Raw genomic sequence first — 16214 nt, forward strand, 5'->3', positions numbered from 1 at the left:
TGTTGTTGGTGTATAGGAATGCATGTGATTTTTGCACATTGATTTTGTATCCTGAGACTTTGCTGAAGTTGCTTATCAGTTTCAGGAGATTTTGGGCTGAGACGATGGGGCCTTCTAGATATAGAATCATGTCGTCTGCAAATAGAGACAATTTGACTTCCTCCTTTCCTGTTTGAATACCCTTTATTTCTTTTTCTTGCCTGATTGTTCTGGCTAGAACTTCCAGTACTATACTGAATAGGAGTGGTGAGAGAGAGCATCCTTGTCTAGTGCCACATTTCAAGAGGAATGCTTCCAGTTTTTGCCCATTCAGTATGATATTGGTTGTTGGTTTGTCTTAAATAGCTTTTATTATTTTGAGATACGTTCCGTCAATACCTAGCTTATTGAGGTTTTTTAGCATAAAGCGCTGTTGAATTTTGTCAAAGGCCTTCTCTGCATCAATTGAGATAATCATGTGGTTTTTGTCTTTGGTTCTGTTTATATGGTGAATTACGTTTATAGACTTGCGTATGTTGAACCAGCCTTGCATCCCTGGGATGAAGCCTACTTGATCATGGTGGATAAGCTTTTTGATGTGCTGTGCAATTGGCTTGTCAGTATTTTATTGAAGATTTTTGAATCTATGTTCATCACGGATATTGGCCTGAAGTTTTCTTTTCTTGTTGAGTGTCTGCCGGGTTTTGGAAACAGGATGATGTTGGTCTCATAAAATGATTTGGGAAGAAATACCTCTTTTTGTGTTGTTTGGAATAGTTTCAGAAGAAATGGTATCAGCTCCTCTTTGTATGTCTGGTAGAATTCGGCTGTGAACCCGTCTGGACCTGGGCTTTTTTTGGGTGGTAAGCTCTTAATTGCTGCCTCAACTTCAGACCTTGTTATAGATCTGTTCAGGATTTCAGCTTCTTCCTGGTTTAGGCTTGGGAGGAGGCAAGTGTCCTGGAATTTATCCATTTCTTCCAAGTTTACTAGTTTATATGCATAGAGTTGTTTGTAATAATCTCTGATGATGGTTTGAATTTCTGTGGAATCTGTGGTGATATCCCCTTTATCGTTTTTTATTGCATCAATTTGGTTATTCTCTCTTTTCTTTTTTATTAATCTGGCTAGTGGTCTGTCTATTTTGTTAATCTTTTCAAAAAACCAGCTCCTGGATTTATTGATTTTTTGAAGGGTTTTTTGTGTCTCTATCTCCTTCAGTTCTGCTGTGATCTTAGTTATTTCTTGTCTTCTGCAAGGTTTTGAGGTTTTTTTGATCTCGCTCCTCTAGTTCTTTCAATTTTGACGATAGGGTGTCAATTTTTGATCTTGCTTCTCATGTGGGCATTTATTGCTATATATTTTCCTCTAGAGACTGCTTTAAATGTGTCCCAGAGATTCTGGTATGTTGTGTCTTCGTTTTTGTTGGTTTCAAAGAACATCTTTAGTTCTGCCTTTATTTCATTGTTTATCCAGTCAACATTCAAGAGCAAGTTGTTCAGTTTCCATGAAGCTGTGTTCTAAGTTAGTTTCTGAATTCTGAGTTCTAATTTGTTTGCCCTGTGGTCTGAGAGACTGTTTGTTATGATTTCCGTTCTTTTGCATTTGTGGAGGAGTGATTTACTTCCAATTAATTGGTCAATTTTAGAGTAGGTGTGATGTGGTACTGAGAAGAAGAATATATATTCTGCGTATTGGGATTGGAGAGTTCTGTAAATGTGTATTAGGTTTGCTTGGTCCAGGTCTGAGTTCAAGTCCTGGATATCCTTGTTAATTTTCTGTCTTGTTGATCTGTCTAATATTGACAGGGGAGTGTTAAAGTCTCCCACTATTATTGTGTGAGAGTGTAAGTCTTTGTAGATTATTAAAAACTTGCTTTATGTGCCTCGGTGCTCCTGTATTGGACATGTATATATTTAAGATTGTTAGCTCTTTGTGTTGCATTAATCCTTTTACTGTTATGTAATGCCCTTCTTTGTCTCTTTTGATCTTTGTTGGTTTAAAATTTATTTTATCAGAGACTAGGATTGCAACTCCTGCTTTTTTTTTTGCTCTCCATTTACTTGGTAGATCTTCCTCCATCCCTTTATTTTGAGCCTATGTGTATCCTTGAATGTGAGATGGATTTCCTGGATGCAGCACATTGATGGGCTTTGACTTTTTATCCAATTTACCAGTCTGTGTCTTTTTGGGCATTTAGTCCATTTACATTTAAGGTTAATATTGTTATGTGTGAATTTGATCCTGCTATTTTGATGCCAGCTCATTGTTTTGCCCATTAGTTGATGCAGTTTCTTCATTGTGTCAATGCTCTTTACCATTTGGTACGTTTTTGGAGTTGCTGGTACTGGTTGTTTCTTTATATGTTTAGTGCTTCTTTCAGAAGGTCTTGTAAAGCAGGCCTGATTGTGATGAAATCTCTGAGCATTTGTTTGTTCATAAAGGATTTTATTTCTCCTTCTCTTATGAAGCTTAGTTTGGCTGGATATGAAATTCTAGGTTGAAAGTTCTTTTCTTTAAAGATGTTAAATATTGGCCCCCACTCTCTTCTGGCTTGTAGGCTTTCTGCTGGGAGACCTGCTTCCCTTTGTGGGTAACTCAACCTTTCTGTCTGGCTGCTCTTAGGATTTTTTCCTTCATTTAAACCCTAGTGAATCTGATGATATGTGCCTTGGGGTTGCTCTTCTTCAGGAGTATCTTTGTGGTGTTTTCTGTGTTTCCTGGAATTGAACGTTGGCCTGCCTTGCTAGGTTGGGGAAGTTCTCCTGGATAATATCTTGAAGAATGTTTTGTAGCTTGGATTCATTCTCTCCATGACATTCAGTTACACCTATCAAATGGTGTTAAGTCTTTTCATATAACTCCATATTTCTTGGAGGCTTTGCTCATTTCTTTTTACTCTTTTCTCTCTAATCTTGCCTTCTCATTTTATTTCATTGAGTTGATCTTCAATCTCTGATATCCTTTCTTCTCCTTGGTCAATTCAGCTATTAAAACTTGTGTATGCTCTGCAAAGTTCTCGTGTTGCATTTTTCAGCTCCATCAATTCGTTTATATTCCTCTCTAACCTGTTTATTCTCATTAGCATTTCATCAAATATTTTCTCAACGTTCTAAGTTTATTTGCATTGGGTTAGAACATGTTCTTTTAGTTCACAGTAGTTTCTTACTACCCACCTTCTGAAGTCTGATTCTGTCATTTCATCACACTCGTTCTCCATCCAACCTTGTTCCCTTGCTGGTGAGGAGTTGTGATCCCTTGTAGGAGGAGAGGTGTTCTGGTTTCGGGTGCTTTCATCCTTTTTACGCTGGTTTCTTCCCATCTTTATGGATTTATCCACCTGTCGTCTTTGTAGTTGCTGGCTTTCAGATTGGGTCTCTGAGTGGACATTCTGTTTGTTGATGATGAGGTTATTTCTGTTTCTTAGTTTTCCTTCTAACAGTCTGGCCCCTTTGCTGTAGGTCTGCTGAGGTCCACACCAGGCCCTGCTTGCCTGGGGATCACCTGCAGCAGCTGCTGAACTGTAAGGGTTGTTACCAGTTTTCTTCTTCTGCTATCTTTGTCCCAGAAGGATATCCACCAAGTGTCAATCTGATCTCTCCTTTATGAGGTGGTCCTTTGGATATACAGGTGTCAGGGAGCTGCTTGAGGAGATGGTCTCTTCTTTATAGGAGCTCAAATGCTGAGCTGTGAGTTCCGTTGTTCATTCAGAGCTACTGGGCAGGTACGTTTAGGTCTGCTGTAGCAGAACTCATAAACTGCTTTTTGTTCCCAGGTGCTCTGTCCCAGGGGTTTTGGGCTCTATGAGTTTCCGTTATGCTGCTGTCTTCTTTTTTTTTCCTTCAGAGCTGCCCTGCCCAGCAAGGAGGCAGCCTAGTCACTGTCTGCCTGTAGAGGCTTTGCAGAGCTGCTGTGGGCTCTGCCCAGCTGCCGAGTGAACTTCTCTGCAGTCCTGTTTATATGGGTGTAGTTAGAGCTGCTTTGGCAATGGTGGCCCGCCTCTGTTGAGGTGGAGTCTCTCTGCAGTGGCGGGTTGCCTTGGCAACGGCAGGCTGCCTCAGCAATGGCGGGTTGCTTTGGCAAAGGCGGGCTGCCTCAGCGTTGTCTGACTACCTCTGTAGTGGTAGGCTGCCTCATTAATGGCAGACGCCCCTTCCCCACAGAGCTGGACTATCCCGGGTTCAGCTGTGCTTGCTGTGAAACTCTCAATCCAGAGAGTTTCTGATTTCTGTTCTTTTGTGGGGGTGGGGCCAGCTGAGCCTGATCGCCTGGCTCCCTGTCTCAGAGCATTTTTTTTTTTTAAGTTGATGTTTCAGTCACCTGTTGAAGAGGCCCCGGCATCTGTGTTTTCCCCTGCGGCAACTCACTGCGCTGGCTTAAACAGTGGCACTGAGATTCGTGGTGCTTTTTTTTGCCCTGGAATCTACTGTCCTGCTTCCCTGCTCAGTCCTCTTTTTAAACAGGTGAATGGGTGACTTCCTGTGGCTCCAATCGCCAGCCAAAAGGGCACCCAGACCGGTGTATTTTGTATGCACAACTGCTGCTCCGGGGCGCCGACAAAGCAGCCACTCGGGGCAAAGCAGCGGCGCTGGCCGGCACAGCCGTACTGGATGAAACAGCCACGCTGTTGACCTGTGGAGCTCCTCTGCCTGGGAATTGCCTAGTCTGTGGGCAATAAAAATGTGGCGTCCACTCACCCTCTGCACTTTCACTAGGAGCTACAATCCTGAGCTGTTCCTAAACAGCCATCTTGGATCGATCCTGTGTATCTCTTTTCTTTTCCACAGACAGGGCCTTGCTCTGCAGCCCAGGCTGGAGTGCAATGGTATAATCATGGTCCACTGCAGCCTAAACTTCCCAGGTTCAAGCGATCCTCCTACCTCAACCTTCTGGGTAGCTGGGACCACAGGCACTCCATGACTGGCTAATTAAAGAGAAAATGTTTTGTAGAGATTGTGTCCTCCTATGTTGCCCGAGCTGGTCTCAAACTCCTGGGCTCAGGTTATTCGCTCATTTCAGCCTCCCAAAGTGCTGGGATTACAAGTATGAGCCACCTTACCTTGCCTTGTGTGTCTTAAAATACCTAGAAGAGGCTGAGGGAGGTAGCTCATGCCTGTAGTCCCAGGTACTTGAGGATCAGAGGTGGGAGGATTACTAGAGTCCAGGAGTTTGATGCTACAGTGAGCTATGATCATGCCACTGCACTTCAGCCTGGGTGACAGAATGAGACCCTGTCTCAAAAAACAAAAACAAACAAACAAACAATGAAGAACAAAAAAACAATCCGTATAATAATGAGGATAAAAAAACACTTAGAAGAAAATATTTCAAGTGTTCTTAGCTTAAAGAAAAAAATAATATTTAAGATAATGGATATCCCAGTTACACTGATTTGATCTTTACAAGTTATATGAATGTATTAAATTACCATATATACTCCAAAAATATGTACATCTGTTATGTATCAATGCAAATAAAATTTAAAAAAACAAATAACATTTATTACAACATTCTAGATGCCGTAAAATCTGAGATCCACAAACTTCTTTCTCACTGATGTCCTTAGGAAAGCTTTTCTGGTGCACTGATTTTCGGATGTGCGTATTGTTAGCATATTGCACCTCTGTTCAGCTGATGGATATGATGAACAAAATACATCCATGCCACTCTTCTTGGCCAACACCCAGGCTTTTATGCTGTTGGTTTTAGCAGCCAATATTTGTGCAAAAATTTAATTCAGGAACTGAAGTTTACCATTCATACACCCTTCTACAGAAATACAGCCTTCCCATTCTTTTACTTCTTAAACACCTCAGCTCCCAGATACAATTGATTTAATGGCTTCCTTCTCTTTATAGTACCCAGGCTCTAGGATACCTTGACTTACATCTGTAATTTCCTCAATCACCTTATCTCTCCCAAAAGATTCTAGCTCCTCAGGTTTCCTCTGTATACCCTCAAAATATATTTCAGAATATTTTGCCTAAATGATCTTCCACTGGAAGTCTTCTCCATCCATTTCCTTCTCAGATGTCCTCTTCTAAAACTTCCACCTTCCTTCACCAGACTTAATGATTCTTCATTTGGCCCTTCCTTCTACCCAAAAAGCATCACTGAGACACAGACGTCTAAACAGATGTTTGGGGGTCTATCTTCAGAAGATATCCAAACATCTGCCATCTATAAAGTACACTTGAAAATGACCAAGTGGACTTAATAGACCTCTACAGAACTCTGACCCCAAATCAACAGAATATACATTCTTCTCAGCACCACATCGCACCTATTCTAAAATTGACCACATAATTGGAAGTAAAAAACTCCTCAGCAAATGCAGAAGAATGAAAATCATAACAAAGAGTCTCTCAGGCCACAGTGGCATGTTAGAACTCAGTATTAAGAAACTCACTCAAAACTGCACAACTACATGGAAACTGAGCAACCTGCTGAAATGAAGGCAAAAATAAAGATGTTCTTTGAAACCAGTGAGAATGAAGACACAACATATCAGAATCTTTGGAACACATTTAAAGCAGTGTTTAGAGAGAAATTTATAGCACTAAATGCCCAACAGAGAAAGCAGAAAAGATCTAAAATCAACACCCTAACATAGCAATTAAGAGAACTAGATAATCAAGAACAAACAAATTAAAAGGCCAACAGCAGACAAGAAATAACTAAGAGCAGAACTGAAGCAGATAGAGACACAAAATAACGTCTCAAAAAAGTAAGTGAATCCAGGATCTGTTCTTTTTTTTGTGTGTGAAAAGATCAGCAAAATAGACCACTAGCCAGACTAATAAAGAAGAAAAGAGAAGAATCAAATAGATATAATAGCAAATGATAAAGGTGATATCACCACTGATACTATAGAGATACAAACTATCATCGGAGAAGACTATAAACACCTCTACACAAATAAAACAGAAAATATAGAAGAAATGGATAAATTACTGGACACTTGCACCCTCCCAAGACTAAACCAGGAAGAAGTTGAATCCCTGAATGGACCAATAACAAGGTCTGAAATTGAGGCAGCAATTAATAGCCTACCAACCAAAAAGTCCAGGACCAGATGGCTTCACAGCTGAATTCTACCAGAGGTACAAGAGGAGATAGTACCATTCCTTCTGAAACTATCCCAAACAATAGAAAAAGATGGAATCCTCCCTAGCTCATTTTATGAGACCAACATTATCCTGATGCCAAAACTTGGCAAAGACACAACAATGACAAAAAAATTTCAGGCCAATATCCCTGATGAACATCAAAATGAAAATCCTCAATAAAATACTGGCAAACTGAATCCAACGGCACATCAAGAAGCTCATCCATCACTATCAAGTCAGCCTCATCCCTGGGATGTAAGGCTGGTTCAACGTAAGGAAATCAATAAATGTAATCCATCACGTAAGCAGAACCAATGACAAAAAACACCTGATTATCTCAATAGATGCAGAGAAGGACTTTAACAAAATTCAACAACGCTTCATGCTAAAAACTCTCAATAAACTAGGTATTGATGGAACATATTTCAAATTAATAAGAGCTATTTATGACAAACCCACAGCCAATATTATACTGAATGGGCAAAAACTGGAAGCATTCCCTTTGAAAACTGGCACAAGACAAGGATACCCTCTCTCACCACTCCTATTCAACATAGTATTAGATTTTCTGGCCGGGGCATTCAGGCAAGAGAAAAGGAAGTCAAATTGTCTCTATTTGCAGACGACATGATTGTATATTTAGGAGATCCCATTGTCTCAGCCCCAAATCTCCTTAAGCTGATAAGAAACTTCAGCAAATTCTCAGGATACAGTATCAATGTTTAAAAATCACAAGCATTCCTATACACCAGTAACAGAGAGCCAAATAATGAATTAACTCCCATTCGCAATCGCTACAAAGAGAATTAAATACCTAGGAATACAACTTACAAGGAATGTGAAGGACCTCTTCAAGAACTACAAACCTCTGCTCAAGGAAATAAGAGAGGACACAAACAAATGGAAAAACATTCCATGCTCATGGTTAGGAAGAATCAAGACTGTGCAAATGGCCATACTGCCCACAGTAATCTATAATTCAATGCTATCTACATTAAGCTACTATTGACTTTCTTCACAGAATTGGAAAAAAAAACGCCTTAAATTTTATAAGGAACCAAAAATAAGTCCACATAGCCAAGAAAATTCTAAGCAAAAACAAACAAAGAAGCAAAACAAAACAAAACAACAACAAAAAACAAAGCTAGAGGCATCACACTACCTAACTTTATACTACAAGGTTACAGTAATCAAAGTAATCAAAACAGCATGGTACTAATACCATCTGTTCATACACTCGGTCTTAGATCATATTTGCTGTTATTTCTATTGAGAAGATTTAACAATGGTATGAGAAATAACAGTAACAAGCATGAGAAATAACAGTAACAAGCATGAGAAATTTTACTGATGGGAAATTATTATTTTTTACCCATCCTCCACCATATCATCTCAGAATGTTACAGGGTAATCTTCTCTGCTGGAATATGGAAATATTGATGAGCACATTTGGGAGCTGAAGCACTAGATGTGACTAGTAATGACCTGCAATGAGATCCACATTATATTGCCATTAGCTACCTGAATATTGCAATGGTCAGACAATTTTGTTTTACAAAAGCCAAATTTTAATTATCCTTTGTCAGAATGGTTTTCACTAAACATAAAGGTTTTAGGATCTCAACATCAAAGTGGAGAAAGAAAAAGACCCAGTGCATTTTAATGGGAGGTTTGGAAAAATTAGTGAAAATTTTGAATTGTCCCTATGTGATAGCTCCTGAAAATCTACATTAAGACATTTTAAAAGGTTGGTGTTTTAAGTATACACTGGGTCAGATAAACCTAAAGAGTAAAAAGGAAAAAACAGTCTCTAAGGAGTAATGCCTGATTCCAGGGCTGGGAAGGCAATGCACAAATTGAGCCTGAAATGTCCTATTATGCCAAAGGTAAATGTTCAAAACAATGAGGATATATCTAAAATTAATGGATAAAATTTTGAGGAATAAAATATTTGTATAGAATCAAAACTATCTCCCTACTATTTACTTATCAATGACAAAGAGAAAAATAGTAATTTAAGAGTGTATAAACTTGGCGTATATTACCTTAAAAATAATCAAAGTTAGTATCACCAATAATGAGACAAACTGACGTCAGGTGCCTCTGATATCATGCAGCAAGAACACAACATCACTTCTTTATATTACTGTTGAAAACATACAGTCTGACACTACCCATGACACCACACCAAACTCAAAGTGAAGAACATCCTACAAAATATATCGGTCTATACTCCTCAAAAATATTGCAGTCATGAAAGACAAACACAGGCTGAGGAACTCTTCCATATTAAAAGAGAATTAAGAGGCATAACAACAAAATGTTGTGTATGATCCTGGCTTGAACCCCAGATTGGGAACAAGGGAAAGGATGTGGTTGTGGCTATGAAGAATATCAGTAAGACAATTGCTGAAATTTGAATGTAGATTAGGAATTATAAAATAGACTTTAGAAATAGCAATTAAGATATAGTACTAACATTAGAGAAATGCAAATCAAAACTACATTGAGATGCCATCTCACACCAGTTAGAATGGCGATCATTAAAAAATCTGGAAACAACAGATGCTGGAGAGGATGTGGAGAAATAGGAACACTTTTACACTGTTGGTGGGAGTGTAAATTAGTTCAACCATTGTGGAAGACAGTGTGCTGATTCCTCAAGGACCTAGAAATAGAAATTCCATTTGACCCAGCAATCCCATTACTGGATATATATTCAAAGGATTACAAATCGTTCTGCTATGGGGACACGTGCACACGAATGTTCAGCACTGTTTACAATAGCAAAGACCTGGAACCAACCCAAATGCCCATCGATGATAGACTGGCCAGGGAAAATGTGGTACATATACACCATGGAATATTATGCAGCCATCAAAAACGATGAGTTCGTGTCCTTTGTAGGGACATGGCTGAACCTGGAAAGCATCATTCTCAGCAGACTGACACAAGAGCAGAAAATCAAACACTGCATATATTCGCTCATAGGCGGGTGTTGAACAATGAGAACACATGGACACAGGGAGGGGAGCACTACACACTGGGGTCTGTTGGGGGCAAATGGGGGAGGGACAGGGAGGTGGGGAGGAAAGGAGAGATAGCATGTGGAGAAATGCCAGATATAGGTGAAGGGGAGGAAGGCAGAAAATCACACTGCCACGTGTGTGCCTATGCAACAATCTTGCATGTTCTTCACATGTACCCCCAAACCTAAAATGCAATAAAAAAAGATATAGGACTAAATTAATGCTAAGTTTCCTGATTTTGATATTGTACAGCGGTTACGTAAGAATATGTTATTGTTCTTAGAAAACACACATTAAAATATTTAAGGATAAGCAGGCACCATATCTGCAACTTACTCTCAAAAAGTTCAGAAAGAAGTGTTTTTATGTGTCAGGGGAGGATGGAGGGAGGGAGAGAGAGAAACAAATGATAAATAAAGTATTAAAATTGAGGAATTTAGGTAAAAGCTATATGGGACTCCTTCGTGGTCTTCTCATAAATGTTCCGTTTCAATTATATCAAAATTAAAGTTACCAAAAAAGAAAAATCAAAAGTGGGAAGGAGGGCCCACTCAAATGTGAGGCAAAGCTCTGTAGTCAATGTCTCTACTGCCTGGGTTTGAATTTTGAGTCTATCATATATATTAACTATGTGACCTTGTACAAAACAGTTAAACTTGTCATAACCCAATTCCCTCATTTGTGAATTGAGAGTAATATTAGAGCCTATCTAATAGAAATATTTTCTGAAAATTAAATAAAATAATTCATGTAAGGCACTTAGTACAGCATCCAGCACATTGTAAGTACTCAATAAACATCAGCCATTAATTATTATCTATAGGTTCTAAGTTGCTTAATCGAGTCTGAGGAGTCAAGCAAATAACTTAAGACTTCCTGTCTGAGGTACACCTAGATAGCATCCTACAAGAAAATGCTTTATGATTAGATGTTCTGCCTACTAAGGACTTAAGACAAAAATTCTACAATCTTAGGTTGCAAGAGGCCAGTGAAGATGGAACTGGGAACTCTTAATTATATCAGAAATCATATGTGAAATGGTTTTGTTCCCTCTGGTCAGTCTAATCTCCTGTGTAAAGAACCTCTATGGAAGATCAATGGCTCTTTAGCAAGGTGGATTTGAGAGGTTTCTTTCAATTTATCCTAGGAGAATCCCAGGGGAGGTGTAAAAAGGCGTCCAGTTCTATCAGGCTCCTTAGAGCCTTAGAATAACTGGTATTTTTCTTATATTAGTTCTCAATAACCATCTTAAGGATACAGACAGAAGTAACTTACAACCAACAGCCATCAACTAGGGAGCATCTTTCATGATCATGCCATAAGAAGTTAGCCTGTTATCATTTTTAAAGTATAAAAACAAAAGAAAACACAATATATACTGAACTAATGATATGTCTGGCTTTTCTTGGCAGCTATCTTTTTCATTCTGACACACAAGTTATACATGCTAACTTCTCTAACTTAAAATATAAAAATAAACCTGGAAAGAGAAAAATTATGAGATGCGAAAGTAGTGGGGACTTCTATCAGCAATAAAATACATGGAATCAATAAATTCACCTTTTTCTATTCATGCCTACTACATAATTTCCACTCATCAAACTCAATATAAACTGGAGAATCTAACAAATCATAGAGAACATTTTCATTAGGACATCATACTTAATATTTAAGGAAACCAATAAAGAGGAATGTTATAAGGGACACAACTAAGCACAATGAAAATGAATACATTTTTCTTTTGACCTTCACAGGACTATATATTATAATCATTTTATATCTAAGAATGTCATAGAATAGCTATAATTAATAATTTACAGAAAAAAGATTAAAAATCTTTCAAAAGACTGAACTGGTACCTATGTTAATAGCTGCTGTTGCTTGCAGTACTTTTGTCTTAGGTTCGTTATTTTAAGGCAAAGGGTCTCATATTCCCAGCAACATTTAAGGTTGTCAAAATGAAGCAAGACAGAAAGAAGTCTGGAATTTTAAAGACACATCTAATAATATATTGAACTCTATGAGTTAACATTTTTAATTTTCTTCATAAGAATTATCCAATTACTCTAACTGATTATTCCAAATTTAAAATTTAACTCCTATTAATCCTTACATCAGTCAATAGTCCATACAGGTATCACTGTAAGATTTTGGAAATACAGACTAATATTTTTCTAAACTTGAGTGTATAAGAATCTTTGCAAAGCAAGATAATGCAAATGCAGATTCCTTACTAACAAGCAAAGGGGTAGAAAAATACTTCATAGAAGGCTGAAAGAACCACAAAATCTCTAAGCCAGTGGGTATATACTAAACTAACATATCTGTAGTTCCTTTGAAGGATATAGAAATAAATATCTTGTATCAGATTAATAAACTATGAACTTCATATATAGAATTAATTTTAAGTATGATCTAATATAATACAAATTACACAGGGGGAATTTATCACCAGTATATGACTAGAAGGAAACTCAGAAGGCCATCTAGTTTGTTATTGACAAAGATTTTGGTCTGGTTCACATATAAAACCAGCCAGAACCTACTGGAGCATCATTAACCATATGATATATGTGTATGTAATGGTTAACATTCAACAACAGACTGATGTCCAAAATTAACGTGAAGGGTTGTTTCATGGTCAGTGTCAATGAAAATCTTGGCTTATATTCAAAGTTGATGAAAAGGCAAGAAAAATACTTCCACTCCACCCTCACTCTCTTTTATTTCTTGCTGAAAGTGAAAAGTTTAATAAGTCAATTACAAAAAATAAAATCTTAAAATTAAAGATACATTTGTGTTTCATTGAAAGAATGGCAATTTGAAAGAAAAACAATTTGGCAAATTTTCCAAGAACTTTTAAAATTAAAAAAAAAAAGTCCATAGGTTATTGGGAAACATATTGTGTTCGGTTACATAAGTAAGAACTTTCATGGTGATTTGTGAAATTCTGGTGCACCCATAACATGAGCAGTATACACTGCACCCTGTTTGTAGTCTTTTATCCCTCACCCCCTTCCTATCCTTTCCCCTGAAGCCCCAAAATCCATTGTGTTATTCTTATGCCTTTGGGTCCTCGTACCTTAGCTCCCCCAGATGAGTGGAAACATACAATATTTGGTTTTCCATTCCTAAGTTAATCAACTTAGAATAATAGTCTCCAATCTCATTCAGGTCACTGTGAATATCACTTATTCATTCGTTTTTATTGCTGACTAGTATTACATCATATATATATATATGTGATATATATATATATATGATATATATATATATCATAATTTCTTTTTTTAATATATATATATTTTATTGCATTTTAGGTTCTGGGGTACATGTGAAGAACGTGCAGGATTGTTGCATAGGTACATACATGGCAATGTGTTTTGCTGCCTCCATCCCCATCAACTATATCTGGCATTTCTCCCCATGGTATCCCTCCCCAACTCCCTACCCCCACTGTCCCTCCCCTAGTCCCCCCGACAGACTTGAGTGTGAGGCTCCCGTCCCTGTGTCCATGTGTTCTCATTGTTCAACACCCGCCTATGAGTGAGAAGATGTGGTGTCTGATTTTCTGTTCTTGTGTCAGTTTGCTGAGAACGATGGTTTCCAGGCACATCCATGTCCCTACAAGGGACACAAAATCATCGTTTTTATGGCTGCATAGTATTCCATGGTGTATATGTGCCACATTTTCCCTGTCCAGTCTATCATCAATGGGCATTTGGGTTGGTTTCAAGTTTTTGCTACTGTAAACAGCGCCACAATGAACATTCGTGTGCATGTGTCCTTACAATAGAATAATTTATAATCCTTTGGATATATACCCAGTAATGGGATTGCTGGGTCAAATGGAATTTCTATTTCTAGGTCCTTGAGGAATCACCACACTGTCTTCCACAATGGTTGAACTAGTTTACACTCCCACCAACGGTGTAAAAGTGTTCTTAATTCTCCACATCCTCTCCATGGTTTGTCATGTCAAGATTTTTTAATGATCACCGTTCTAAATGGCGTAAGATGGTATCTCAATGTAGTTTTGATTTGCATTTCTCTAATGACTAGTGATGATCAGCATTTTATCAAGTTTGTTGGTCTCATATATGTCTTCTTTTGTAAAGTGTCTGTTCATATCCTTTGCCCACTTTTGAACGGGTTTGTTTGTTTGTTTGTTTTCTTGTAAATCTGTTTTAGTTCTTTGTAGATTTTGGATATAAGTTCTTTGTCAGATGGGTAGATTGCAAAAATTTTTTCCCATTCTGATGGTTGCTGGTTGTCTAATAATTGTTTCTTTTGCTGTGCAGAAGCTCTGGAGTATAATTAGATCTCACTTGTCTATTTTGGCTTTTGTTGCCAATGCTTTTGGTGTTTTAGTCATGAAGTCCTTGCCTATGCCTATGTCCGGAATGTTTGTGCCTAGGTTTTCTTCTAAGGTTTTTATGGTGTTAGGTCTCATGTTTAAGTCTTTAATCCATCTGGAGTTAATTTTAGTGTAAGGTGTCAGGAAGGGGTGCAGTTTCTGCTTTCTGCACATGGCTGGCCCGTTTTGCCAAAACCATTTATTAAACAGGGGGTCTTTTCCCCATTATCTGTTTTTGTCAGGTTTGCCAAAGATCAGATGGTTGTAGATGTGTCGCATTGCCTCCAAGGCTTCTATTCTGATCCATTGGTCTATATCTCTGTTTTGGTACCAGTACCATGCTGTTTTGATTACTGTAGCCTTGTAGTATAGTTTGAAGTCAGGTAGTGTGATGCCTCCAGCTTTGTTCTTTTCGCTTAGAATTGACTTGGCTATACGGGCTCCCTTTTGGTTCCATTTGAAGGTTACTGTGTTTTTTTTCCAGTTCTGTGAAGAAAGCCATTGGTAGCTTGATGGGGATAGCGTTGAATGTATAAATTACTTTGGGCAGTATGGCCATTTTCATTATGTTGATTCTTTCTAACCATGATCATGGAATGTTTCTCCATCTGTTTGTGTCCTCTCTTATTTTGTTGAGCAATTCCTTTACATCCTTTGTCACTTGTATTCCTAGGTGTTTTATTCTCTTTGTAGTAATTGTGAATGGCAGTTCATTCTTGATTTGGCTCTCTTTAAGTCTGTTATTGGTGTATAGGAATGCTTGTGATTTTTGCACATTGATTTTGTATCCTGAGACTTTGCTGAAGTTGCTTACCAGTTTAAGGAGATTTGGGGCTGAGATGATAGGGTCTTCTAAATATACAATCTTGTCCTCTGCAAATAGAGACAATTTGACTTTCTCCTTTCCTAACTGAATACTCTTTCTTTCTTTTTCTTGCCTGATTGCTCTGGCTAGAACTTCCAAAACTATATTGAATAGGAGTGGTGAGAGATGACATCCTTGTCTAGTGCCAAATTTCAAATGGAATGCTTCCAGTTTTTGCCCATTCAATATGATATTGGCTGTAGGTTTGTCTTACACAGCTTTTATTATTTTGAGATACATTCCGTCGATACCTAGTTTATTGAGAGATTTTAGCAAAAAGGCTGTTGAATTTTGTCAAAGGCCTTCTCTGTGTCTATTGAGATAATCTTGTGGGTTTTGTCTTTAGTTTTGTTTATGTGGTGAATTACGTTTATGGACTTGTATATGTTGAACCAGACTTGCATCACCGGGATGAAGCCTACTTGCTCGTGATGGATAAGCTTTTTGATGTGCTGTTGCAATTGGTTTGCCAGTATTTTATTGAAGATTTTTGCATGCATGTTCATCATGGATATTGGGCTGAAGTTTTCTTTTCTTGTTGAATCTCTGCCAGGTTTTGGTGTCAGAATGATGTTGGTATTATAAATTGATTTAGGGAGGATTCCCTCTTTTTGGATTGTTTGGAATAGTTTCAACGGTAATAGTACCAGCTCCTCTTTGTATGTCTGGTAGAATTTGGCTGTGAACCTTCGACTTTTTTTGGTTGGTAGGCTATTCATTGCTGCCTCAACTTCAGACCTTGTTATTGGTCTATTCGGGGTTTCAACATCTTCCAGGTTTAGGCTTGGGAGGGTGCAAGTGTCCAGGAATTTACTAATTTCTTCCAGGTTTACTAGTTTATGTGCATAGAGTTGTTTGTAATCATCTCTGATGGT

General features: G+C 38.1%; 1 pseudogene; it reads right to left on the reverse strand.

Annotated features, from left to right (window-relative positions):
* The window catches only part of LOC108294811, a 14646-nt pseudogene extending 9005 nt beyond the window's left edge, over positions 1-5641 (reverse strand).
* Between the last annotated feature and the right edge of the window lie 10573 nt (positions 5642-16214).

This window comes from Cebus imitator, unplaced genomic scaffold, assembly GCF_001604975.1.
Source record: "Cebus imitator isolate Cc_AM_T3 unplaced genomic scaffold, Cebus_imitator-1.0 Scaffold604, whole genome shotgun sequence".
NCBI lineage: Eukaryota > Metazoa > Chordata > Mammalia > Primates > Cebidae > Cebus > Cebus imitator.